Source organism: Nicotiana tabacum, chromosome 9, assembly GCF_000715075.1.
Source record: "Nicotiana tabacum cultivar K326 chromosome 9, ASM71507v2, whole genome shotgun sequence".
In the NCBI taxonomy this organism is placed as follows: Eukaryota; Viridiplantae; Streptophyta; class Magnoliopsida; order Solanales; family Solanaceae; genus Nicotiana; species Nicotiana tabacum.
In genome coordinates this window covers 55,361,007-55,387,910 of record NC_134088.1, presented here as the reverse complement: position 1 = coordinate 55,387,910, position 26,904 = coordinate 55,361,007, and the positions used below count along the sequence as shown (strand labels likewise).

The 26,904-nt window shown below is 39.3% G+C and overlaps 1 long non-coding RNA gene across 1 annotated transcript; it reads right to left on the bottom strand.

Moving 5' to 3' along the window:
- Positions 1 to 13,539: 13,539 nt before the first annotated feature.
- On the bottom strand, positions 13,540 to 15,598 carry LOC142164368 (uncharacterized). Its single transcript, XR_012695148.1, has 2 exons — positions 14,979 to 15,598; positions 13,540 to 14,806 (listed from the first exon to the last, which is right to left on the bottom strand). It is a non-coding gene; the product is annotated as an uncharacterized LOC142164368 (long non-coding RNA).
- Positions 15,599 to 26,904: the final 11,306 nt, after the last annotated feature.

Genomic DNA, 26,904 nt, shown 5'->3' with positions numbered 1-26,904 from the left:
AACATCTGTAAGTCAAAACACAGTGCGTCTTCTGAAATGTGCACCCATCTCAGGAAATACCAAGTAGTAATAGTATTCATCTAGTCATATAAAATAATGTTGTCTAATAATTCATGACCATCCCCTCAAAGCTAAATCGTATACTTGAACATGCCAATCCCAATCTCACTCCTCGCGCCGCCTCTATTAGGCCATTACATTAAAACACGAGAACCTCATTAATACTCTGAGTCACCAACACAATACATACTCGGTTAGTTATAAACCTTCCATTTGCTTCTTTCCAGAAGGAAATCACAATACATAACACATTTCCCACATTGGTACAAAATATCTGGTTCAAAACATGGTAGAAACCATCAAGAACACTTTAAAATCCATTTGCACATAACCAATCTATCATAACTGAATTCCTCTAACTCGACCAAGCCACGCAGGTCACGAAACCCAAGAATATTGCCACCAAAACATCTGTAAAGTCTCACCACATCATAATAACCCACCATAAATACCATAATCGAAACACCCACTCTGAAAATACCTTATGTGAATTTAAAATTGTTCCTTTTGCCTTTCTTATACTGGAATGTAGAATCCATAGTCATTCAGAATTACCACAAGTCCTGATACCCTCCAATGTAACTAATCGATTCTATCGATATACAAATTCGAAAAATTCTAAATTGCTTACATATAAATCTTTAACTCTTTAGAACCTTCTTAAAAGTCATCCACTCTGCTCAAATCTAAATTGCTCCGCCCAAACGGCCAAAAGACACGTGCCCCGCTAGCACAACAACACTCAAAGAAGTAACCCTGCTTTAAAACCACGATCAAATTCATACTTCGTGTGCACTACATTATTCATAAATAAAAACTCAACTAATTCCATGATTTTCATATACCCATAAAGTGTAACATAACCTGTATCCAGAAATTCCTTTACTCGAGTCATCCTCGATGTCAATCTCTGCAAGTCATAATAGATTCACACGTAAGCCTCAAACATGTGCCCTATTAGCATAACAACACTCAAAGGGGTAACCCTACCTTAACACCACTTGGCTCAAAGCCATAGATTAAAACACTCAATAATTCACAATACCCATACTCTATTACTGCCATAATACCGCAGTCAGTTCAACGAAAATTCTTCTCGAGTTCATACAACGCCAACCATAAAAATACCTCAATCATCCGCTAAGCTCGCATTCATTCTCTTGACACTCAAGTCAACTTTCTCAACCAATTCAAATCTCAACACATACCCCCTGTTGGCAGAAAAAAAACTCTCCACTCAACATTATAAGGAACACACATCCGTAAATTACCCCGCAAGTGATAACCCGCCTGCTTAGCCTCAAACTAGCATCTCTCTACACCCTTCCGCAGCCACAATTAAACAACATGAAAGATCCTTCAACACATTTATACTCGAGACAATCAAGCACCCTATAGTCCTTTTCACATCCCAAACAAACTTTTCCCGTCACATTCAAACCATATGAACACATCCCGCAGTCGCATCATACTCATCATATGGTCACCCAACCACTCATCGAGCCACAATTCCACTAGTAGGGACACTACCGTACTTATAAGTCCAAAGCACGTGCTCACACAACCTAAATCCCCATGATTAAGCTACAAACAAAACCTGACTTCAAGTCCTCTAGACTGGCACATCATCAGCACACAGAAATCTCATCTCGCACCTCATCCATGGAATCACAAGCCATCAACGTACAACTTATACCGAGTGCTCACATGCGCATACGAATGCGTGGAAGGAATTCAAAGAGTTATGTTTCAAGCTGAATCAATTCTGCACGATAAGAAAAGAAATATGGGAAATTATCCTAAATGCCATGTAGCCTCTCGAAGATAAGTATGGACGTCACCATACTGATCCGCAAGACTGTACTAGACACTTGCTCATGACTTGTAGAACCTATGAACCTAGAGCTCTGATACCAACTTGTCACGACCCAAAATCCAGCTAGCCGTGATGGCACCTAACCTCACCCGCTAGGTAAGCCAAATAACAATAATCCAATTCAATTAATAGTTAACTGACTCCAATACACTCTCCAAGGAATGGTAGTACAAATCATGAGCTTCTAAGATTCATAATTTACAAAGCTGGTGTGAAATAAAATACATCATCTGTTTGAAAATACATGAACAGATTTTTAAATATAAAGCTACCAAGATCAAGAGGCAGTTATAACAGGAACGCATGTACATCACCAATGCCAGCTCCCGCCATACACAGCAGCATCAACATCCAAAATCTGCACGCAGGGTGCAGAAGTGTAGTATGAGTACAACCGACCCCGTGTACTCAATAACTAACAAACCTAACCTTAGGTTCAAAATAGTGACGAGCAGGGACAACGGTCAGAGTCCAACTCCATTAACTAATAACATCTCATAACAATACAATTTAAAGCAGTACAAGTAATAACTCAATAATAAAATGCTTAGCTCGTATAAAATTCCGGGAAAATAAACATTTTTTTCAATATAACAGTAAAACGCAAATCATTTGCCAAAAGTCACCGAAAATATGAGTAAGTCTGAAACCTGTGATTTTTCTCAAAAACTATACCGACAAATAAGAAATTGCTTTATCAGATGGCATGAGGAAAATATTTCTCTGTGCCTACATATCAAGTATCCATGTCTAATGCAATGCAACACAATGATTAACTCATGTACTCACACTCCCAGAGTACTCAATCTCGCAGTACTGTATATGGCAATCCAGCCCAGGGAAGATCCATCCCAAATATATATACTTAATAACTGACATTCAGTCACTCAGTACTATACAAGGCCAATCCAGTCCAGGGAACTCCATCCCAAATATAAATAAATAAGGCAACTCCATGCCCAGGGAACTCCATCACAAATATAGATAAATAAGGCAACTCCATGCCGAGGGAACTCCATCCCAAATGTAAATAAATAAGGCGATTCCATGCCCAGGGAACTCCATCCCAAATATAAATAAATAAGGCAACTCCACGCCCAGGGAACTCCATCCCAAACATAAATAAATAAGGCAAATCCATGCCCAGAGAACTCTATCCCATAAGTGAATATATATGGAAACCTCATTCCTAGGGAACTCCATTCCAAATATAAATAAATAAGACAACTACATGCCCAGGGAACTCCATCCCAGAAGTGAATATATATGGAAACTCCATGCCTAGGGAAATCCATCCCAAATATAATATCCACTACGCTCACTGTTGGGGGATGCAGACTCCGGAGGGGTTCCTTCAGCCCAAGCGCTATAATAAGCCAGGTTGAGGCATAAATAAATAAAAACATGTTGCGACGTGCAGCCCGATCCCATAATATCCTTACAATCAGGCCCTCGGCCTCACTTTCTCATCAATATCTCCTGTCTCTCGGGCTCATAATGTCATGAAAATAGCCCAAAATGATTACATGATGTATCAATAAATAACAATATAGACTGAGATATGATATGCAATAAATGAATATGACTGAGTATGAAATTATAGTTTAAACATATAATTCGACAGCAGAAATGACCTCAGTGGGTCCCAATAATACCAGCATTTGCCTAAGCATGATTTCTAACATGAGTCACAACTCAGTTTCTCTAACACATGAAATATACATGGAAAAATATAAGTAAATTGACTATAGAGCTCTACGAAATCGATTGAGTCTCAATTTCTACGGTGCACGCCCACACGCCCGTCACCTCCCAAACAATACACATAACATTTATAGTCAGAGTTCATACCCTCAGCTCTAAGTTTAGAAGAGTTACTTACCTCGAACAAATCGAATCTAATGCCGAGCAAGATAAACAATACTCCGAAAATTTCGTTCCGCGCTTATCAACCTCCAAACGCCTTCCTATCTCCTCAATTCAAGACGAACGATCCGTATCTATTCAAACAACATGCAAATTAATCACAATGTACTCCAATGATTACAATTTAACAATTTATAAAAATTCTCAACTCCGCTCGAAAAGTCGACCATGAGGCCCACGTCTTAGAACCCGATGAAAGTCACTAAATCTGACAACACATTCCATTACGAGTCCAACTATACTAATTTCATTCAAATCCGACTCTGAATCGATGTTCAACGCTCGAAAATTTATTTTATGGAATTGTAGAAAATTCTTCCAATTTCTCTGAAAGATCAATAATCTAACGCCGAAAACGAAGATTAATTCATGAATTATAATCATAAGGAGTCAAGAACACTTACCCCAAGTTGTGTGGTGAAATTTTCCTTTGCAAATCGCCCAAACCGAGCTCCCTAACTATGTTTTTGTCCAAAATGGCGAAACCCCTCATTTATGTGGATTTAATGTTTGTAGTGCCACAAGTGGCGTGGGGCGCTGCATGTGGCGCTGTTTCCAGAATCTAAAAAAACCAGCACCACGGCTAGCGCCCTACGCTACCCCGGACGCTGGTGACAGGATATTTTTTCTATTTCACCCGGGTCAAGGTTATTTCGGTAACCATCACACAAGATTTATTCAAGTATTTCCCCAAGGTACCAAACCTAAATATCACGAATCATGCACCGATTCAAGCCTAAGAAACTTATGAACTTCTGAATTCCAAATACTACATTCGACGCCGAAACCTAACAAATCAAGTTCGATTGACCTCAAATTTTGCACACAAGTCATAAATGACATAATGGACCTATCAAAATTTCCAGAACTGGATTCCAACTCCGATATCAATAAAGTCAATTCCCGGTCAAACTTCCAAACCTTCCACTTCCAACCTTTGTCATTTGAAGCCAAAATCAACTACGGAGTTCCAAATAAATATCTGAACACACTCCTAAGTCCAAATTCACCATATGGAGCTACTGGAACTGTCAAAACTCCATTCTAGAGTCGTTTGCACAAAAGTCAAACACCTGCCAACCCTTTTCATTTAAGCTTCCAACATGAAATTTATTCTTCCAAACTAATCCCGAAATACCTGAAACATCAAGACTGACGATTCACACACATCATAATACATCATATGAAGCTATTCAAGACTTCAAATAGTTAAAAGGAGAGTAAATATTCAAAATGCCAAGTTGGGTCGTTACACAAAGGCAGGGGAGCTAGCCTTTGCGAACGCGCAGGGTATCTCGCGAACATGAAGGCCTTCTGGCAGCTAATGCTTCGCGATCGCGTCATGTGCTTTGCGAACGCGAAGAGAACCCAACGCCCAGTGTTATAAACATTCAAAAATCGGGGTTTTCCTCATTTCTCACCATTTTCATGTTTGAGCTCAGCCTAGAACGATTTTGAAGAGATTTTTCATCCCAACTTCATAGGTTAGTAGATTTTAACTTGTTTTCTTACATTTTCATATACACCCATTGATCTTTAACCTTTAATCTATACTTTTTCATGGTAGAAATTATGGATTTAGGTAGAAATTGGGGATTTTAAGAAATTTAGATTTAGACTTCAAATTGAGATCATTTCGAACTAATCACATAACCGAGCTCGGGGGTGAATGGGTAATTGGGTTTTGGTTTAAATCTCAGGTTTTAACCAAGCGAGCCTGGGGTTGACGTTTGTTGACTTTTTCCAAAATCATTAAATATTGAATCTTTTTCACTCATGGGTAGTTCTTAAAGCCTATTTTGAATTATTTGAACTATATTTGGTTAGATATGATTGGATTGGAGGATAATTCTTGAGGAAAAGTCGCGGTTGAGTATTGATTTGGTTGTAGAGTGAGGTAAGTGTCGTGGTTAACTTTGACTTGAGAGATTAAGACTTTTTGGTCTATTTTCTACGTGTTTTATATGTGGGGATAACGTATATATGAGGTAACGAGTATCTATGCAATTTCAATGGATTAAGCATGTAGGTGAAAATTGTTTCTTTGTATTACATTGTTTCGTTGATTATGTTTTCCATGCTTAGGTTAGACTATTACTTCTTTTAATTATTTGTTTCATATTTATTATTTATTTCAAAGATGTTGGATATTTTGAAAGTTGAGTTTGATATCGTGGCACTATAATGGAAGTGAAATTATTTCCCGCCTTATTTTTATTATTCGGATTTGTACTGTTGCTTGGTGAGGAAGAGAGAAAAGCACGAAGGGTGTTCCCGTGCCTTATTTGCATTTATTATCATATATTGAGAGATGTTGAGAGTAAAAGCACGAAGGGTGATGTCGTGACAGTGAGTAAAAGTATAAGGGGAGATGCCTTGCCATTTCATTAATGATATTACATGGTGAGGAGGAGAGTAAAAGCACAAATGGTGATGCCGTTCCATCTTCATTTTATTGCCTTGTTTGATATCCAATTTTGGTGATTTACTTGATTATATTGATGTTTATTTCGGAAGATGTTATTTTGTGATTTCGTGCTTGCAGTTTTTATGATATCTCCGCTTTCGCATGTCCCCTTCCAGTTAATATTTTATCGTTCTACTTGTTATTTTGCTGCTTTATGTATATTTGTACAAGATTTTTACATAGGTGTCTTGTCATAGCCTCATCACTACCTCGTCGAGGTTAGGCTCGACACATACGGAGTACATTGGATCAGTTGTACTCATACTATACTTTTGCACTTCATGTGCATATATCGGTATCGGTCCCAGCGATGCTTAGAGGTACGTCTGCTCGGATCACATTGCTACGGAGACTCGAGGTAGATGTTCTGGCATTCGCAGACCTTGAAGTCTCCTTCCATTTCCTATCTTAATGTTTATCTCATTCGAACAATTATATTTTCTTTAAACTATACTTGTAGACTTCTAGTTGCTCATGTACTTATGACACCAGACTTCTGGGATTGAGTCAGACCGCTTTATGTTATGGGTTTATTTCATGTATTTCAATTTTAATCTTCATTAATAATTGTATTATTCTATTTTGAACTGTTTAATTATTAAATGGTTTAACTAATGTTGGCTTGCCTAGTAAGTGGACGTTAGGCACCATCACGACCCCGAGGTTAGGATTCTGGGTCGTGACAGCTCCCAAATCTTTCATCTGAAATTCACTTTACAGCCGACTTTTCAAATTGTGAATTTCTGTCAGCAATGAACATGTTATCAACATATACCAATAAGTACACAAATGAACCATCATTTAACATTCAGAATTAATAACAACTATTATACATGCTCCTCGAATAATCACGACCCTACATAAAGCAATCAAACCTATTGTATGATTATCTTGAAGAAGGCTTAATTTGTACAAGGATTTCTTTCACAAGAAAACATGATTTTTTTTCCTTCATTTTCAAATTCTTCTTCTTGATGCATGTATATTTGTTCCTTAAGTTCGTTGTATAAGAAAGATGTCTTAATATCAAGTTTTTCTAATTTCAAATCAAGCAAGGCAACTAAGGCAATCAAGATGCGAATAGAGCTATGTTCAACAACATGTGAGAAAATATTATTAAAGATAACTCTTTGTACCTGATTATAGCCCTTTGTAACTAATCATGCCTTATACCTTCCATCTTCAACCCCTAGAATGCCATCATTTTTCTTGAAGACCCATTTGCATCCAATAATTCTCTTTCCTGATGGCGGCTGCACAAGAGACCAAGTATCATTCTTGTGGATAGACTCATTTTTATCATTCTTTGCAATCATCCACTTGGCTAAATAAGCACCAGAAACTGAATTTCATTTTCTGTGCAACTGAAAAAGCGAATACAGCATAATCTCCAAATCTTGATGGTTGCTTTCTTTCTCTTCTTGGTCTATGTTTCATTATTGAATACTCCTCATCTTCTGGTTCGACTTCAGGAGTTTCAACATCAGGAATTTTAGCTCCTGGTTCAAATTTTAGGAGTTTCAATTTAGTTTTGCTCTAAAGTTGATAAGCTTGGCTCAGAAGGAATTCCAATCTCAACATCCACATGCTTCTGTGTGCTCTTACCTTTATCGCTATTACAAGAACTAAAAGACTCTTATCTGGAATATAATATAGAGAATACATCAAAGCTTATATCTCTACTAATTATAATTTTTGATATTATGGGATCAAAACACCATTGTATGTATTCTTTCACCCAGATTCATACCCAATGAAAATGTATTTTTTAGTCGTTGGCTCTAAATTTTCATCATTTACATGCATGTATGCAGGGTAACCAAATATCTTTAAATCAAAATAATTAGCAGGAGTACCTGACCAGATTTTCTCCGGAGTCATAAAATTCAAAGGCGCAGAAGGAGCACGGTTGAAAATATAATAATCTATACAAATAGCCTCTGCCAAAAGGCGGTTTTCAATCCAGCATTTAAAATCATACAACGAGCTCTTTCTAAAGAGTTATGTTCATCTTTTCTGCTACACCATTTTACTGAGAGATCATCCTCATAGTAGGGTGTCATCAATGCCTTCATTCTTTTAAAATTTGTTGAATCATCACTATAAAATTTTAAGCCATTATATGTTCTAAACCGCTTAACCTGTTTTCCTGTGTACTTCTCAGTTAAAACTTTTCAGTGTTTGAAAGTTAAGAAAAAAACACTTTTATTTTTGAGGAAATAAACCCAAATATTTCTTGAATAAACATCAATGAATGTTAACATATACCTAGAACCACCTTTGACAGGGTACGATAAGGACCCCAAAGATCTGAATGAATATAAATTAAAATATCTTTTGTTGTATGAATTGTTGGAGACTTGAAGATGACTCTTATCTACTTTCAGAACACACAATGTGTTACACCCTATAAGTCCTAAGGTGACGTATAATGAAAATGAGACTTGTTAATCATGATTTAAATAGGTTTAAAGTCATAATATGACTATATATGATGTTTGGATAGAAAATATAAAGTTTGGGAAAAGTCGGATTTAAGTTGCGAAAAAGCCGACTAAGGATTTGCCTTGTAACAGAGCTTTTTGAGCAATATATTTCGTGTGCTATATGGGGTATATTTTGGGACATATTATATACCAAATTCATGGTCTTGTAATTTAGTTCTCAATGCTCTTAACCGTTCATTCATTCGACATCCGGATAAAAAGATATAAGCGTCGGAAGATGTGCCAGTGAGAGGGTGCCAAGCTAGTACCTCTTTGACTTTTCCAAACTTGATATATATAGGTATTAGGCCGTGTTTATATTTATTTATCCATATAACACGACCTGAGAACATCCATAAACATATCCATAATCTATCTTCTAGGGTTTCAAAGGATATTAACATCCCGGGCATGAAATCAAGAAGCGATAACATTAGAACGATCCCTACGACGTAGGTATCGCTATATCGCATCTCTTTTTCGTTGTAGTCTGAGTTTTGAAATGTATTTAATAGTTAAGAAAATGTCTACATTCTGTATTTATTCTTTTAAATATCAAGGAAGGTTGATAAATTAATTTCCTAATATTTAGAACTCACGGGACGGTGATCGGAAGATGTGAGTTTGAATTATTTCACTTTTAGTGGACTGTTTTGTAGTCCACTCATGTTGGCCTATTGTGCTATTTATTTATGGAGTTTTGAAGGATGAAGGTTGTGGAGAAATGCCACATGTGGTAGGGTAGTAGGCTGGTCACTCGTCGTTGCAATTTTAGTTTAATTGATAACTTATTGATTGGGTGTGTTATGGTATATTTGGGGGTTTTGTTGTATTGAAGGTCCCGAATTGTAGTTGGGTTGTTTTTGAGTTGATGATTGTATTGTGTTTGTATCTCGCCTATAGTAGGCTTGAGGGAGCAGTGAAATCAGGGAAAATGCTGCTCATTTTACTTTAGAATCGAGTTATCATTTGAGATACGTGATATAGCACCACCATCTAAGTTGTACACATATTTCTTTGTTATATGGTTGGCGCTCTAGTTGTCATAAGCTTGTTGTTGAGTTGCATTGACGACTTGAGTTATGTTAAGGCTATCCCTTCTTTCCTTTTGGCATGATCCATATGATACAAACGAAGCGAGCAAGCACGCAACTTTCATAAATAATTCTATTCTTAGAAGTACTAGGGTTGCCTATGTTCTGGATTCCCCACATGTCCTACTTTCATATCGTCTTTTCATGGGTCTCATGACATTCTGAGAGATATTATTGACTTACTTCATTATGAATTGCATCCATTTATACATGTATATTGACACATGACCAGATGGCGTTATATACGCGTATAGTATATGTATATGGGGTATGGGGAAAGGTTATGGCGTTATATACGCACCACCACCTGATCAGCTGGTATACGTTTATGATTTCGCCCACAAAGGCTGAGATGATATGACGGGATGCCCTCAAAGGGTTGGGTCTTTGTTATACTTGTGGTTATCCAGGCCACATCATGAGAGATTGTCCGACGAGAGGTGGTGCAAGAATAGTACAGCCAACTGGGTCTGTAGCTGGTTCGTCATCATCAGTACGTCCCCTAGGCAAGGTTCACAGGCACCAGCTGGTCGTGGTAGAGGAAGAAGCGGAGCATCTAGCTCGAGCTATCTTCAGAACCGCATTTATGCATTAACGGGTCGATATGATCAAGAGTCGTCACCTGATGTTGTTACAGGTATATTATCAGTCTCCTCATATGATGTATATGCATTGATTGATCCAGGTTCCACCTTATCGTATGTCACTCTGTTGGTCGCTAGCAAGTTTGGGATATAACCTGAGTTGATTAAACCTTTTATGATGTCTACACCTGTTGGGGATCAAGTGATAGCTAGACGGGTATATAGAGACTGTATAGTAGTAGTCCATAGTCATTCTACAGTAGCAGACCTGATTGAGCTAGATATGGTAGAATTTGATGTTATAATGGGTATGGATTGGTTGGCTTCTTGTTATGCTAACGTTGATTGTAGATCAAAGATGGTCTGGTTCCGGTTTCTAGGGGAGCTAGTTCGAGAGTGGAAAGGTAATACTGCATTGCCGAGAGGGATGTTTATTTCCTATCTCAAGGCAAGGAAGATGATCAGAAAGGGCTATATTTAGCACTTTGTTCGGGTATAGGATGTGAAAGCAGATTCACCGACCCTTCAGTCTATCCCTGTGGTTAATGCGTTTCCCGATGTTTTCCCCGATGAGCTTCCAGGCCTTCTGCCAGAGCGGGAGATTGAGTTTGCTATTGACACATTACCAGATACTCAGCCGATATCTATTCCTCCTTATAGAATGGCGCCTGCAGAGCTGAGAGAGTTGAAAGAACAACTGAGGGATTTCATTGAAAAAGGCTTTATCAGACCCAGTACATCAGTATGGGGAGCACTTGTGTTATTTGTGATAAAGAAAGATGGTTCCTTGCTGATATGTATTAATTATAGGTAGTTGAATAAGTCGAAAATTGCGAATAAGTACCCGCTCCCGAGGATTGATGATTTATTTGATCAGTTGCAGGGTGCCAGGTGTTTCTTGAAGATAGACTTGAGGTCGGGGTACCATTAGGTAAGGGTTAGAGAGAAAGATATTCCAAAGACAGCATTGAGGACCAGATACGGGCACTTTGAGTTTCATGTTATGTCGTTCGGCTTGACCAATACCCTAGCAGTATTCATGGACTTGATGAACCGTGTGTTCAAAGCCTTTATAGATCTGTTCGTGATTGTATTTATAGATGATATTTTGGTTTATTCTCGTTCAAAGACTGAGCATGCAAATCATTTGTGTACTGTGCTCACAGTTCTACGAGAAAGGAAGTTGTACGCAAAATTCTCCAAATGTGAATTCTAGTTGAATTTTGTAGCTTTCCTTGGACATATTATTTTAGGTGAGGGTATCCGGGTTGATACACTAAAGATTGAGACAGTGAAGACTTGGCCTAGACCCATGACACCGACGGAGGTTCGTAGCTTCCTGGGTTTGGTAGGTTATTACAGGAGATTCGTAGAGGGCTTTTATTCTCTTTCAGCACCATTGACAAAGTTGACTCAGAAGGCAACTAAGTTTCAGTGGACTGATGCTTGTGAACGGAGTTTCTAGGCATTGAAGGACAGATTGACTTCAGCACCGGTTCTGACACTCCCAGAGGGGACCGATGGTTATACTATCTATTGTGACTCTTCGGGCATTGGATTGGGTTGTGTGCTGATGCATCATGGTAAGGTTATAGCTTATGCTTCTAGATAACTAAGAAAGCACGAGAAGAATTACCCGACCCATGATTTAGAGTTAGCCACGATAATTCATGCACTAAAGATGTGGAGGCACTATTTGTATGGCATTCATGTTGATATCTATATGAATCATAAGAGCCTTCAATATATCTTCCAGCAAAATGAATTGAATTTATGCCAAAGGAGATGGTTGGAGCTACTGAAAGACTATGACGTTGATATTTTATACTATCCGGGGAAGGCGAATGTAGTAGCCGACGCCCTCAGCCATAGATCTATGGGTAGCCTATCATATTTACAGACAGATAAGAGCGGGATAACCCATGTGATTCATCAGCTAGCTAGTCTTGGAGTTCGATTACTGGACTCAGGTGATACCAGAGTTACTATTCAGGACACGAAAACATCCTCTCTTGTAACTGATGTGAAGGAACGCCAGTGTGAAGATCCTGTGCTAGATCATTATAGAGATACATCCTCTCAAAAGGATAATACACCATTTGAGATTACAGGAGATGGAGTCCTCAGATATCAAGGTCGATTATGTATTCATAATGTGGCAGTGTCGCGCCAGCAGGTTATGGGAGAAGCTCACTATTCTCATTATTCTATTCATCCAGGAGCGACGAAGATGTATCATGATATCGGGGGAATATACTGGTGGGACAGAATGAAGAATGATATAGCAGAGTTTGTTGCTCAGTGCCGTAATTGTCAGCAGGTTAAGATTGAGCATTAGAAACCCGATGGATTATTGTAGGCTATAGAGATTCTGACTTGGAAATGGGAAGTGATTAATATGGATTTCATCATAGGCTTACCTCGTACCCAGCGTATGTTCGATTCTATATGGGTTATTGTTGATAGACTTACAAAATCAGCCTATTTTTTGCCTCTCAAGACTACGTATTCAGCAGAGGATTATGCAAGGCTTTACATTAAGGAAATAATACGACTTCATGGTGTCCCTATATCTATTATCTTAGATAGAGGTGCTCAGTTTACAGCTAATTTCTGTAGGCCCTTCCAAAAAGGATTGGGGACTCAAGTAAGTCTTAGTACAGCATTTTATCCCCAGACAGATGGTCAGACGGAACGTACTATTCAGACACTGGAGGATATGCTACGGGCTTGGGTGATGGACTTTAGGGGTAGCTGGGATGATCATCTTCCACTTGTTGAGTTCGCATATAATAATAGCTATCATTCAAGCATCCAGATGGCTCCTTATGAAGCTCTTTACAGACGGAAGTGTAGGTCACCTATCGGATGGTTCGAGGTTGGGGAAGCTAAGTTAGTAGGACCAGAGTTGGTACAACATGCAATTGAGAAGATTAAGCTTATACGGGAAAGGCTATTAGCAGCTTAGAGTCGTCAGAAATCCTATGCAGATAATCGATGACGAGACTTGGAGTTTCAGGTAGATAACTGGGTATTTCTAAAAGTATCACCGATGAAAGGTGTTATGAGATTCGGTAAGAAAGGAAAGCTTAGCCCTCGGTACATTGGACCTTATAAGATCATACACAGAGTAGTCCAGGTAGCATATGAGTTAGACTTGCCTTCCAACTTGGAGTCAGTACATCCAATTTTTCACGTTTCTATGCTCCACAAGTGTATTAGAGGGATGACACTAGACACATCAAACTTTTATTTCTTCTTAGTAAGTAAATCCAAAAAGCGCCTATTGAGCCCCTCCAAGATCGGAAAGCTTGAGCTAAACACAAGGCCAAGATTGAGACTGCTATTTTTCCCAGTCGGACCTCCGAAGATGTGGAAAACTGAGTTGTATAGTTCCATAATAGTGTTGTAACCAATTCAAATTGATAAAACAAGATACTACAATAATTATTGGCCTTCCAGTCTCTTTCAATAGACATGGCCTTCCAAGATCTTGAGGCTTTGGTGGAGACACTTAAGATCTTGCCGACTCATCCCTACATAGTGTTAAAAGTCACTATGGTGATTGCAGATTAGATGAATTATGAGGTAAGCATAGTAAACATCCATCCCCGATCACAATCATCATTGGTATTGGAGATGATGGCCCACTTGCCTCGTGGATTCATTGTGAACATGCTGCCCCGGAAAAGATTGGGAGATTAGAGGTGCAGAAGATGCCAAAAAGTAAATTTCTCATAGGTCGAGGAATGAAGACTAGAGGAATCATATAATGAGTCTCCATACTTGAGGCCCTATCTGATCCCAGCAAATATTACATATTCTACACATCTTCTCGATGAATTCATCAATTGAAAGCCCAAACCTAATGGTGACGGAATATGTGTACACAAAAAAATAATAATCGCAATGGTCGATAATTCAGCCGCCCTATCAGACGCAATGAACCTGTACATTTTCATCCCATCCACACTCCACCCGAACGGAAGGAAGGTAGTCCAACTGTATTAAAGAAGTGTACTCATCCACCAAGGCATTTCTGTCGATGAGATGCTTTGCGATCTTGCCTTGAGATCAGTCAGTTGAGAGGTTCAACTCCTTGGAAATAATGTCGCACACCGTTTTCTCTAGACTAGGATCACAGTCAGTTCTCTTGATCCCAAAGGAAGATTTGTGGGTGGTAGTTTTTCCCTTTCTCACCAACCACATCATATATACTTCCTCACCTCTTCAATAGGAGCCATCAGAAACCGACTCTCGGTAGTACCAAAGCTTGTGATGGCGCAGTGTTGACTAGGTTGAAGGTCATAACCCTGAGATTGCATAAAGAATATGCATAGATGAAGACAGAACTAAAGAAAATTTAGAAATGATAGACTGAAAAGGCAAGAACTTAAGAAAAATTTCAAGAAACAACAATAAAATCTTTAGCAGAAAAATTAATAGGGAAAAGAAGAAGAACGGGTGAAGGGAGCTGGTATTTACAAGCGAAGGATAATTATTGCCTTGTTAATGAATAATGACATCATCAATAACCCGATCTCAACACATGTACCAGATGTGAAGTTGAAGGGACATCTGCTTTATCAGATGACGATTATGTTTTATTTCCCACATAAAAGTTTTTATTTTTCCGTCAGCTCAAGAGATCTGCCTGAAAAGTGAGGGGGCTATATTGGTAATTAATATACCGTCATGAAGACTCTTTTACCGGACACCTGGAAAGTACTGAAGAAACTCATTATAGTCAACTCCTAGTCAGCCGGTTCTAGCTTGGTCAAAGACCGAAGAAATCTTAACCGTCCTAGAACTTGGTCACGGGTCTACTTTGCTTATGTCGGATAGCAATGTTCCAAAATGATGCATCTAGAAGTTTCAAGATACCCAGACAATCGACATCCCATCACCGTTAAAACTCTGAAATATATGGGATTCTATCTTATCACGTCCAACAACCATGATTTAATTTCCGCAACATGCGGTAGAGGTGCTTAGAGTTAGTTAAAGCTAGATTGTCTTATAAATATCTCCCTCTCCTATCACTGTAATACACTCTTATAAAATAAGTCTAAAAAAATTATTTTTCATCTAATACTTATTACTAATGTTCATCAACTACCAATTAGCTCGGATCGATCAATAAGAATTACTCTCTTCTGTCTCTTTATAATTTTTGCTTATTTATTTACTTTGTCATTATTATTTCGTAACGTCCATTATTTACACTGTCTAATGGTCAACTAAATTTGATTTAGTGAGATTGCTTGTGGTCTTAATTTCATAAATTTAATTTCTTGACTTAATAATCAAACTTTAGATTAAACAAATAACCACTCATTAATGCAGATCATTTGGAACCAAATTGGGTGCAATGAGATATAAATTTTGGAAATAGATCTAAAATGTTAGAACTGTAGGCACTAAAGATGGACTATTTCTTTCAAAGTTTAACTTCTACATATTGAGTGTAAAAACTTTATACTTTTAGGGGTCGTTTGGTTATCGGGATAAGAATACTAATCTCGGGATAGAATTTATGATTATACTTATCCCATATTTAGTTATGAGTATTAGCTAATATCAGTATAAATTTTATACCAAATCATGGTGTTAGTTATCTCATATAGAAGGTGGGATAGTTAATCATATGGGATATCTCAGCCTACAGGATATCTTTGTTTATCCAACAATTGAACCAAACGACCCTTTAGCTCACTTAGAAGATAATTGAAAGTAATTATCTACGATTAGTGAAATTAGCAACGTAACTAATTATATTATTTTTAAAATAAATAAATTTATACTGTCAGTGAATGCATATAATTAAGTTAAATCATTTTCGGAAAAGATGACACCTTTAAAATCAAAAACCTTTAATTATATTTGTGCCTAATGTCCATGGAATGATTATATCCAAGCTATTATGTGTCACGACCCAAAATCCACTAGTGGTCGTGATGGCGCCTAACACCGCCGCCAGGCAAGCCAACAGTGATTAGTCAATTTAATCACTCATTCTAGTACCTTAAAATCATAATTTTTATTAATGAAATAGTGTGAAATAGAATTTACACGAACTACAAAAGTGAACAACCCGTAGAAACTCCCAAAATTCGGTGTCACAAGTGCATGAGCATCAACTAAGAAATATAATAAAATACAACATCTGTATGGAATACAAGTTAGACAGAAAAATATAAATAACTCTGATGGATATAATAAAATACAATATCTGCCTGGAATATAGGTTACACAGGAAAATATAAATAACTCTAATGGAAACTCTGCAGGCTACGGATCGGAACGTGAAATGCAACTTATGGTAAAGTCCCCGCAATGGCCGTAGCTCTGCGCCCAAAAGACCACCAGACATATATAAGTACCTACACAAAAAGTACAACAAGTATAGTATGAGTACGTAAATCAATGCATACCCAGTAAGTATCTAGCCTAACCCCAGAGAAGTAGTGACGAGGGGTCGACCTCAACACTTACTAGTGGTCCAATAAGACAGATACATTAGAAGTAAACAGATGTGAATCAGAGAAAATAAACAAAGTAAGAAGTATAATACGTGGTACAATCCTCCTCTCGGCAATAACTCAAACTCTCAGCTAGTCGCTACCTCCTCAATCGGAGGGTATATATAATGGACCTTACTAGATAGGTCGTCATAGTTCAATCAGGAAAAGCTCATAGATATGTTGGCTTCTTGCCAATTATTTTATAGAAATGTTGAGGCATACGGCCCGATCCATCATAACATTTCCAAACTATAGATAAATCTATTTTATTGCCGAGGTGAACGGACCACTCCCATGAGAGTGTGGTACATAAATTCGGCTGAGGCATACGGCCCGATCCATCATAGTGTGCGCACTGCCGAGGGTCGAACCTCACAAACCATAGACGTGTGAGTTATAAATTTTTAAGGGACACCTTTCGATGAGAACGCATAACGTGGGAGAAATTCGTAAGAGGAGTACAATTATCTCGCGGCTAATCAAGAAGCCCATCGAATCTCTACAATAGCAAGTCTATCACTCTACACAAGTCTAGTCTCAAGTCACAACATAAAATAAAGGAATTTAATAGACAAGCGACAACGCAAATAGTACAGTTATAGCATGGCTAGAACCTAAGTCTACCCGAAGATAACATGAATCTAGCTACGCACGGACTCTCATCACCTTGTGCGTACGTAGCCCCCCGCAACAAGACAAATACATCACCTAGGGGTAGTTTTCCCCTCACAGAGTTACACAGGAGACTTACCGCGCTTTGAAGTTTCAAAATCGGTTCCAAGGACTATCTAACACCTCAAACCAAAGCCCGTCGATCCAAAACATGTGTTGCTTGATGAAAATATCCCCTTGAAGATCTCTAAAATCACCCAACCAAGTGAAAAATGAAAGAAAAGGGGGCAAATCCCGTTTTTATAAAAATCTTACTACCCAGCGTCCTTTCGCATCTGCGGAACACCAGCCGTACCTGTGGAATTTTCATCGCAAATGCGGTTCTAACTTATTCCAGGCACGTCCGCATCTGTGAAAAAAGATGCGCTTCTGCGGCCAAGGTGTGCTTCTGCGCTCCTTCCTCCGCAGAAGCGACTCTGCTTCTGCGGTCTTCGCGTCGCACCTGCGACCACATACCACCTTCTCCAGGTCCGCTTCTGCACCCAAATGCTCGCTTTTGCGAGCTTGCACCTGCGGTCAATCTTGCGCAGGTGCGATTACACCATAGCTGGTTCAATTCAGCCATTCACACAAGTCCAAATTGATCTGTTAACCATCCGGAAACCACCCGAGGCCCCCGGTACCTCAACCAAATATACCAACCAGTCCTAAAGCATCATACGAACTTAGTCGAACCTTTAAATTACATCGAACAATGTTAAAAACACGAATCGAGCATCAATTCAAGCCAAATAAAATTTAAAACTTTATACTTCTATATCTGATGCCAAAACCTATCAAATCAAGTCCGATCAACCTCAAATTTTGCACACAAGTCCTAATTGACATTAAGGACCTACTCCAACTCCCAGAATCGGTACCCGACCCCGATATCAAAAAGTCCACTACCGGTCAAACTTTCCAAGCATCATCCAATCTCCCACTTCCGCCAATTGACACTGAAATAACCTACGGCCCACCAAATCAATATCCGGACAAGCTCCTAAGACCAAAATCATCACATGAAGCAGTTGGAACATTTAAATCCCGATTCCAAGGTCGTTTACTCAAAAATCAAACCTTAGTCATGTCTTCCAACAAAAGTTTTCGAAATTAGAATTTTTTTTCTTTCCAAATCAATCCCAAAATTCAATTTCTACCACACGTATAAGTCATAAAACCCGAAGTGAAGCTACTCAAGGCCTCAAACCGCCGGATGACCCGCTACAGCTCAAAATGACCGGTCGGGTTATTACATTCTCCCCCACTTAAACATACGTTCATCCTCGAACGTGCTAAGGACTGCTCCGGAGTTGTCCAAAATCGCCGTACAACACATTTGCTCGAGCCAGAGTGAAAATCCTCCCTATAACCTTAGCTAACAAGTTTTAAAACCAAGTTCCAATTTCCAAATTTCTTTACAAGGCCTGATTCTAACACACGAACACCGTACCAATCACCTCACACTGTACCAAAACATGATCATGTATCTATGCTAAAATCACTCCATGCACAACATAAGTCAGTTGCCCATAATAACATCCTTCGACCACACTAGCTGAGACTTCACGAATCCGGGGCCCGCAATACTTCTCATGACGCATATAAATTATGTTCCAAATCTCGCAATGCTGCCATGACGAAAAAACACGTGTAGAAACTCATAACCACCTGCCGAATCAATAATTCATGGAGTCTCTCCTCCTGACAAGAATCATTACCTCATTCTGAACTGAATAACGATATTTTCCCTTTAATGTACCTTATATAAATCTGATTGCCCAAATTTAGGTCCAATAATCTCGTCTCACCCAGTACAAGTTGCTCAGGCAATAAGCCACCTCAAACACTGACTTAGATCTCATATGACACCATCAATATGCCAACAAGCTACAACTCGAATATGACACATAAGGAGGAACGAACTCTAGAAAAAAGAATTATTCAGCCCGCACAACGAAATAAACGGTCGAGCAGATATTATAAACCCTTCTCAGAAAATGAGAAACAAAATACGCAGGAATAGATATAGGGAACCATACTCAACATATCACTATTGTGGCGTGCAACCCGATCCAAACATGATACCATTGCGGCGTACAACCCGATCCAAACATGATACCATTGCGATGTGCAACCCGATCCAAATAACGTACCTATGGCGGCGTGCCACCCGATCCACTCATAACCATAAATAAGGACATACTCATAAAGCCATAATGCTTCTACCTACGGAATACCAAATATTGGCCATAAGCATGCTTAGTGCAAAAATATAACTCTAGGGAGACGGATAGCACCATACGCTACAAAACCCAAGCACGACTAAGGTGCGATAAATGACATGCATCTCGAGAGTCATCCTGCTCATATGACACCACAGGCTACACAGTACCTAGACACACGTGCGATCAATCAAGCCGTCTCAATCCGACACAACCCCCACAGTTCACAACCAAAGGAATAGGGCGCCTTCCAAGCATAAACTATCACATTAATGATAATACCAAAATCTTCGTACTTGGTTTCGATATTTAACAATCAGGTGACTAGCATGTCACACTCATACAATTTCCCCGTGGGGTATGCTACCACGACCTTCCGCCCAGGTAGCAAAGTCTGCACCTCCATAGCACCAACCGTACTAATATGTAAAGCAATTCAAGAATCCGCAATTCAATACACAATGCTCTTTCCACAGAACACCATTCCCATGCGACACTAGGATAATGTTAGCTTACTCTAAACATCTAAATTCTTTTCCGTCTCATCCGAGCTCGTGACATCTTTGTCAACACCGAACCGCAACCCCGATCCTTAACTTTCAAATTCCCATGCCGCTCACTGCGCCAATCATGTCACTACGCGAGAATACAAGAATTCATCATAAAACCTGAATTACCAGTAGAATAATACTTCATTGGCTAGAAACATTTCACTTAGCTCAATTCCGAAGAGACCATGCAACACACAACTAAATTCCCAAACTGTAGAAAATAAAAACTCAAGTTGTGATCTGAACCGTCATAACTCTTCCGGAATCCATTTACATAACAAAGCCATTCGAATCAAATACTTCCCAAATCAATCAGGTCATGCTGGCTGTCAAGCCCGTACGTACAACCACAAACCAGATTTATAACTTCGCACAACGAAGGAACTGATCCTTACTATAGTCATGCTGATTCAGCCATTACTAACCAACCCAAGCTCTTTCAATTTACCCTTGACCTGACTTAGAACTATGATAGCTCCATCCACAACATAACGAACTCAATCCGCACTAATCCCGAGTGACCCAAATCGCGAGACCACGTCGTCTCAATACCTATGACTCATCTCATACCTCCTCACGTGCACAATAGCATCTCTAACTGGTGCACCCATTCTGCAAGACCTTCCGCGAGTCCGAAGTTATTTCTTCCTTTCCTCTAATACTGCACTTTAATTCTTGTATCCACTAAGACCGTTGTTGAGAGTCACCCACTCTGAATTGGTCCCAACTATTACCAAACACCAACGCTCTACTAGCACATGAACACCCTCTCGAAAAAACAACCGGCTGAATTCGTTTCCTTGTACGTCACATCCACTAAGCATAAACTCTGAGTCTCCCCAAAACCTAAACATGCATCGATAAAACCAAATATAGCACATGTCCATCAAGTTCTTTATTGAATTACCCCTGATATTTCCTTTTCTTAGTCATAAATAATCCGCCAACGCACCAATAACTAGAAACCGCACACTTAGCTTTAAGCTACCATCACATAATGCAGAGCCCACAACGATTCCTCCTTCTCAATTACCATGATCTCACACCGTTAACCCGCCAGACTTCTCAAAGTCTTTTGTTAATCTTTTTCATGAACATTCTTACTGGGTAGCAAGTAGTATTATTTGCAGAAGCGTCATCAACACCACGCAACCGCTAACCTACTCACAGGAGAGAACCCACATGTGGAATTCCTCACCGATATCTTCCAACAATGCTGCACTGGGTTCAACTACCATGTAATCAGTAATTTCTCCCGAGCCCATGCATGCCCACCAGCTGTATAAGTCTGCTCATTCCCTATTGACATCAATTGAAAGTTCAATAATACCTTCCGAACTCAAGTCACATTGCACCTAAAGTGATAATCAGATCTTCACACCGCTCTTCATTTCAAACAAACTCCTTCCTGCCATATTCAATCTTTCTTCGTACAGTAACTATCTCTCAAAAGATAATCCGTAGGCCAAATCACCTTCCATCACTATTGCCAAACTGTTCTACACTTTCTTAAGGCACGCGGCCATCCTACCACAGAATCCATATGCTAATCTGTCACTCTTACTTTGGTTAAACCATCTCCTTTAAGCAACTTCTCAACCTCTGCTTCTCACACTTGACCTGCTAGTACTTTAATCACCGCGAAACACTCCCCACCATGTCCTTCCTCCTACCTCGCTGCCCAAATGTTGCATCCAATCACAATCCATCTCTTTATCACCTGTACGAATAAAATGTTACTGACTCTAAGCCTCTTCGAAGATCATCTTTCTCGAGCCATCAACATTATAAATACCAATTCGATTCCCAACCGTTGCGCATCGATCTCTGGCAACTGCCCCTCAGGCACCATCTCACAACACCCTGCCCCGAAGGCAAAAAATCCAAGAAGACCATAACACCGACGAACCGCAATACGTTCAAATAAAGAGGGCGACACTACATCACAATGAAAATTCCACCACGCTCAAAAATACCCAGTCTCATTACTCCATTGACCAAAACCTAAACATTTGTAGCCGGATTAACTTTCCTTTGCTGGAATTAAATGATGAACCTCTAAATCATGCAATGAGAAATCCTCCTTTTGAGTCATTCACTTCCTCGACACATAACCAAGCACCTTACCGTTACACCAACATCGTGCGCTAACAACGTGTGAACATCATAGCTATTTGTGCATAGCCTCAAAACATTTGGAAATAGAGTTGCTGAGCTTAAATGACAGAAGATCCTTCAGCAAGGTGACAACAATAGCCTGCCCGAACACACAGGGAAAAACATCCTGCACTACGTCTGCAGTACTACTATGACTCCTCGACGCCCAATTGATAACAAGCACTTCACGTCACATAAGATTGAGTAGGAAGGAAATAAAGGTATAAGCCTTCATGGAATCAAACTGCACGATGATGAAATCAAGAAGGGAAGTGCTCCTAATAGCCATGTAGCCTCTGGAAGATAAGTATAGACGTCTCCATACCGATCTGCAAGACTCTACTAGACTTGCTCATGACTCGTGAGACCTAAGTGAACCTAACGCTCTGATACTAAGCTGTCACGGCCCAAATTCCACTAGTGGTCGTGATGGTGCCTAACACTGCCATCAGGCAAGCCAACAGTGATTAGCCAATTTGATTACTCATTATAGTACCTTAAAATCATAATTTTTATTAATGAAATAGTGTGAAATAGAATTCACACGAACTACACTAGTAAACAACCCGTAGGAACCCCTAAAACCGGTGTCACAAGTGCATGAGCATCAACTAAGAAATATAATAAAGTACAACATCTGTCTCGAATACAAGTTAGACAGGAAAATATAAATAACTCTGATGGAGACTCTGTAGGCTGCGGATCGGAACGAGAAATACAGCTCACGAAAAAGTCCCCGCAATGGCCGCAACTCTGCGCCCAAAAGACAACCAGACATATAAGTACCTGCACAAAAAGTGCAGTAAGTTTAGTATAAGTACGTTAATCAACGTGTACCCAATACGTATCTAGCCTAACCCTAGAGAAATAGTGACAAGGGATTGACATCAACACTTACTAGTGGTCCAATAAGACATATACATTAGAAGTAAACAGATGTGAATCATAGAAAATAAATGGAATAACAAGTATAATACGTGGTACAGTCCTCCTCTCAGCAATAACTCAAACTCTCAGTTACTAGTTACCTCTTCTATCGGAGGGTATATATAACGGACCTTACCAGATAGGTTGTTACAGTTCAATCAGGAAAAGCTCACAGATATGCTGGCTTCTTGCCAATTATTACGCACGATTTCATAAGAGTATTTTATAGAAATGCCAAGGCGTACAGCCCGATCCATCATAATATTATCAAACCATAGATACATCTATTTTATTGCCGAGGCGAACAACCCACTCAGAGTGTGCACACTGCCGAGGGTCGAACGACACGAACCATAGATGTATCTAACCTATCGAGGCGAGTGGCCCGATCCCATTAGAATAAGAAGCTTTGATTGGTCCTTGACCCTATTCACGAATAGACGTGTGAGTTATAAACTTTTAAGGGACACCTTTCGATGAGAACGCATAACGTGGGAGAACATTGTAAGAGGAGTACAATTATCTCGCGGCTAATCATGAAGCTCGTCGAATATCTACAATAGAAAGTCTATCACTTCACACAAGTCTAGTCTCAAGTCGCAACTTAAAGTTAAGGAATTTAATAGACAAGCAACAACTCAAATAGTACAGTTATAACATGGTGGGAACCTATGTCCACCCGGACATAACATGAATCCAGCTACGCACGGACTCTCATCACATTGTGCATATGTAGCCCCTCATAACAAGTAACACGTAACAAATACATCACCTAGGGGTAGTTTCCCCTTCACAGAGTTAGACTGGAGACTTACATCGCTTCTAAGTTCCAAAACCGGCTCCACGGCCTCTCTAACACCTCAAACCAAAGTCCATCGATCCAAAACTTGTGTTACTTGATAAAAATATCCCCTTGAAGCTCTCCAAAATCGCCCCAACCAAGTGAAAAATGAAAGAAAATGGGCCAGATCTCGTTCTTATAAAAACCTTGATGCCCAGCATCCTTTCGCATATGCGGAACACCGGCCGCACCTGCGGCTCCGCACCTGCAGAATTTCTATCACAGGTGCGGTTCTAACTTACTCCAGGCTCGTCCTCATCTGCGGACCCAGATGCGCACATGCGCTTCTGCTTCTGTGGCCAAGGTGCGCTTCTGCGCACGCGCTCCTGTGGACCATGTCCACTTCTGCGATCAACAGGCCTCCCAGGCCTTTCCGCTTCTGCGGTCTTCGCGTCGCACCTGCGACCACAGGCCACCTTCTCCGGGTCCGCTTCTGCGCCCAAATGCTCGCTTCTGCGAGCTCGAACCTGTGGTCAATCTTGCGCAGGTGCGATTACACCAGAGTTGGTGCACTTCAGCCATTCACACAAGTCCAAATTGATTTGTTAACCATCCGGAAACCACTTGAGGCCCCCGGGACCTCGGCCAAATATACCAACCAGTCCTAAAACATCATACGAACTTAGTCGAGCCTTTAAATCACATCAAACAACGCTAAAAATACGAATCCTACATCAATTCAAGCCTAATGAAATTTAAAACTTCATACTTCTACATCTGACGCCGAAACCTATAAAATCAAGTCCGATCGACCTCAAATTTTGCACACAAGTCCTAATTGATATTACGGACCTACTCCAACTTCGAGAATCGGTACCCAACCCTGATATCAAAAAGTCCACTCCCGGTCAAACTTTCCAAAAATCATCCAATCTCCCACTTCCGCCACTTGACGTTGAAATAACCTACGGACCTCCAAATCAATATCCGGATACGCTCCTAAGACCAAAATCATCACATGAACCTGTTGGAACCTTCAAATCTCGATTCCGAGGTCGTTTACTCATAAGTCAACTCTTAGTCAATTCTTCCTACTTAAAGCTTTCGAAATTATAATTTTTTTTTCTTTCCAAATCAATCCCGAACTTCCCGAAATTCAATTCCGACCACACGTACAAGTCATAATACCTGAAGTGAAGCTACTCAAGGCCTCAAACCGCTGAACGATGCGCTAGAGCTCAAAACGACCAGTCGGGTCATTACCTTCTCTCCCACTTAAACATACGTTTGTCCTCGAACGTGCTAAGGATTCCACCGCTACTTGACCCCTGTAAACTGTAATGAACCACATAAGGTACAATCGTCACTCTGAACAGGAAGATCAAAGAGAATTAAAATATTGGGCTTGAACGATTGGGCTTGAATCAAGCTTAGAGTATTCGGTACTAAAGTTAGGATCAGAATCCTTTCTCAATAATATTATCTTAATACTTACTGTGAACCAGCGTTATAATTATTCTATTTAGAACGATTAATTAGTTAACTCATGACGGTAGATAAGTAGTCAGTATACTATTATCAATTTGCTTACATTGTCCTTATATGAACAGGAAGAGTGGAGCAAAGAAGTCTACCATAACCATTTCTTAGTTGTTATATTAAACCTTCGAAGATAATGCTGTAAGTATTTTCACAATTCTAGGCTGTGATTCATAAACAATATACATATAATCCTATCAATAATCTCAGGATTGTGGAATTATATGATTTTTACAAATTGTACGATATAAGAAAATCAGTCGAGAGAAACATACCAGAATCGGCTATAATGTTCTTGACTTAATTCGAAGGGAAGAACTTGATCTTCTGTTCTTGACAAAACAATTTTTTTTCTCGCTTTACCTTGTATGTTCTTTTTATAATAGAATGTGATGGAGTTATGCTATGAGGGACAATCGATTAATTTTCACTTTCCATCAAAGTGGGTTAGTGGGGAGTTATAACCATAATTAACTTCCCCTAATTTTATTCAAATACTAATTTAACAAAATATATTCATTAAACCAAAATATTTTATTTTATAAGCCACACGTGGGCCATATTTTACATTCTCTCACTTGGCGCACGTGATATTATTCACTGTTTAATAAATATTTCAATCATTATGTGCACAATAAAATGTTAAATTCTCCTTTCATTGGAAACATCATTTGTTGTTATTGAATAAGTAAACTAATATGAGTCATGGCAGTCGTACATCACTTACTCGATAAAGTCCCTTGCGTGTACTACAATATGAGTCTATTACCCAACACAACCTGTAAAAGAAATACTTAATTGGTCCAACGTTAATGCCTAGAATATCTTTATCTAAGCCAGAACCTGTCATCGTTATTCTCAACATTATGTATACAAGAGAAAACATGTATAGAATACCAAATACATATGCTTAATTGAGATCAAAGTGTCAATTACATAAACATAATAAAGTCTTTACATAAAGTCATACATTGCTATTAAGAATGGCCATTCTTTAAACGTGTTCAATAAATATTTTGGGTGGTAATCCTTTCGTCAAAGCATCAGCAATCATAA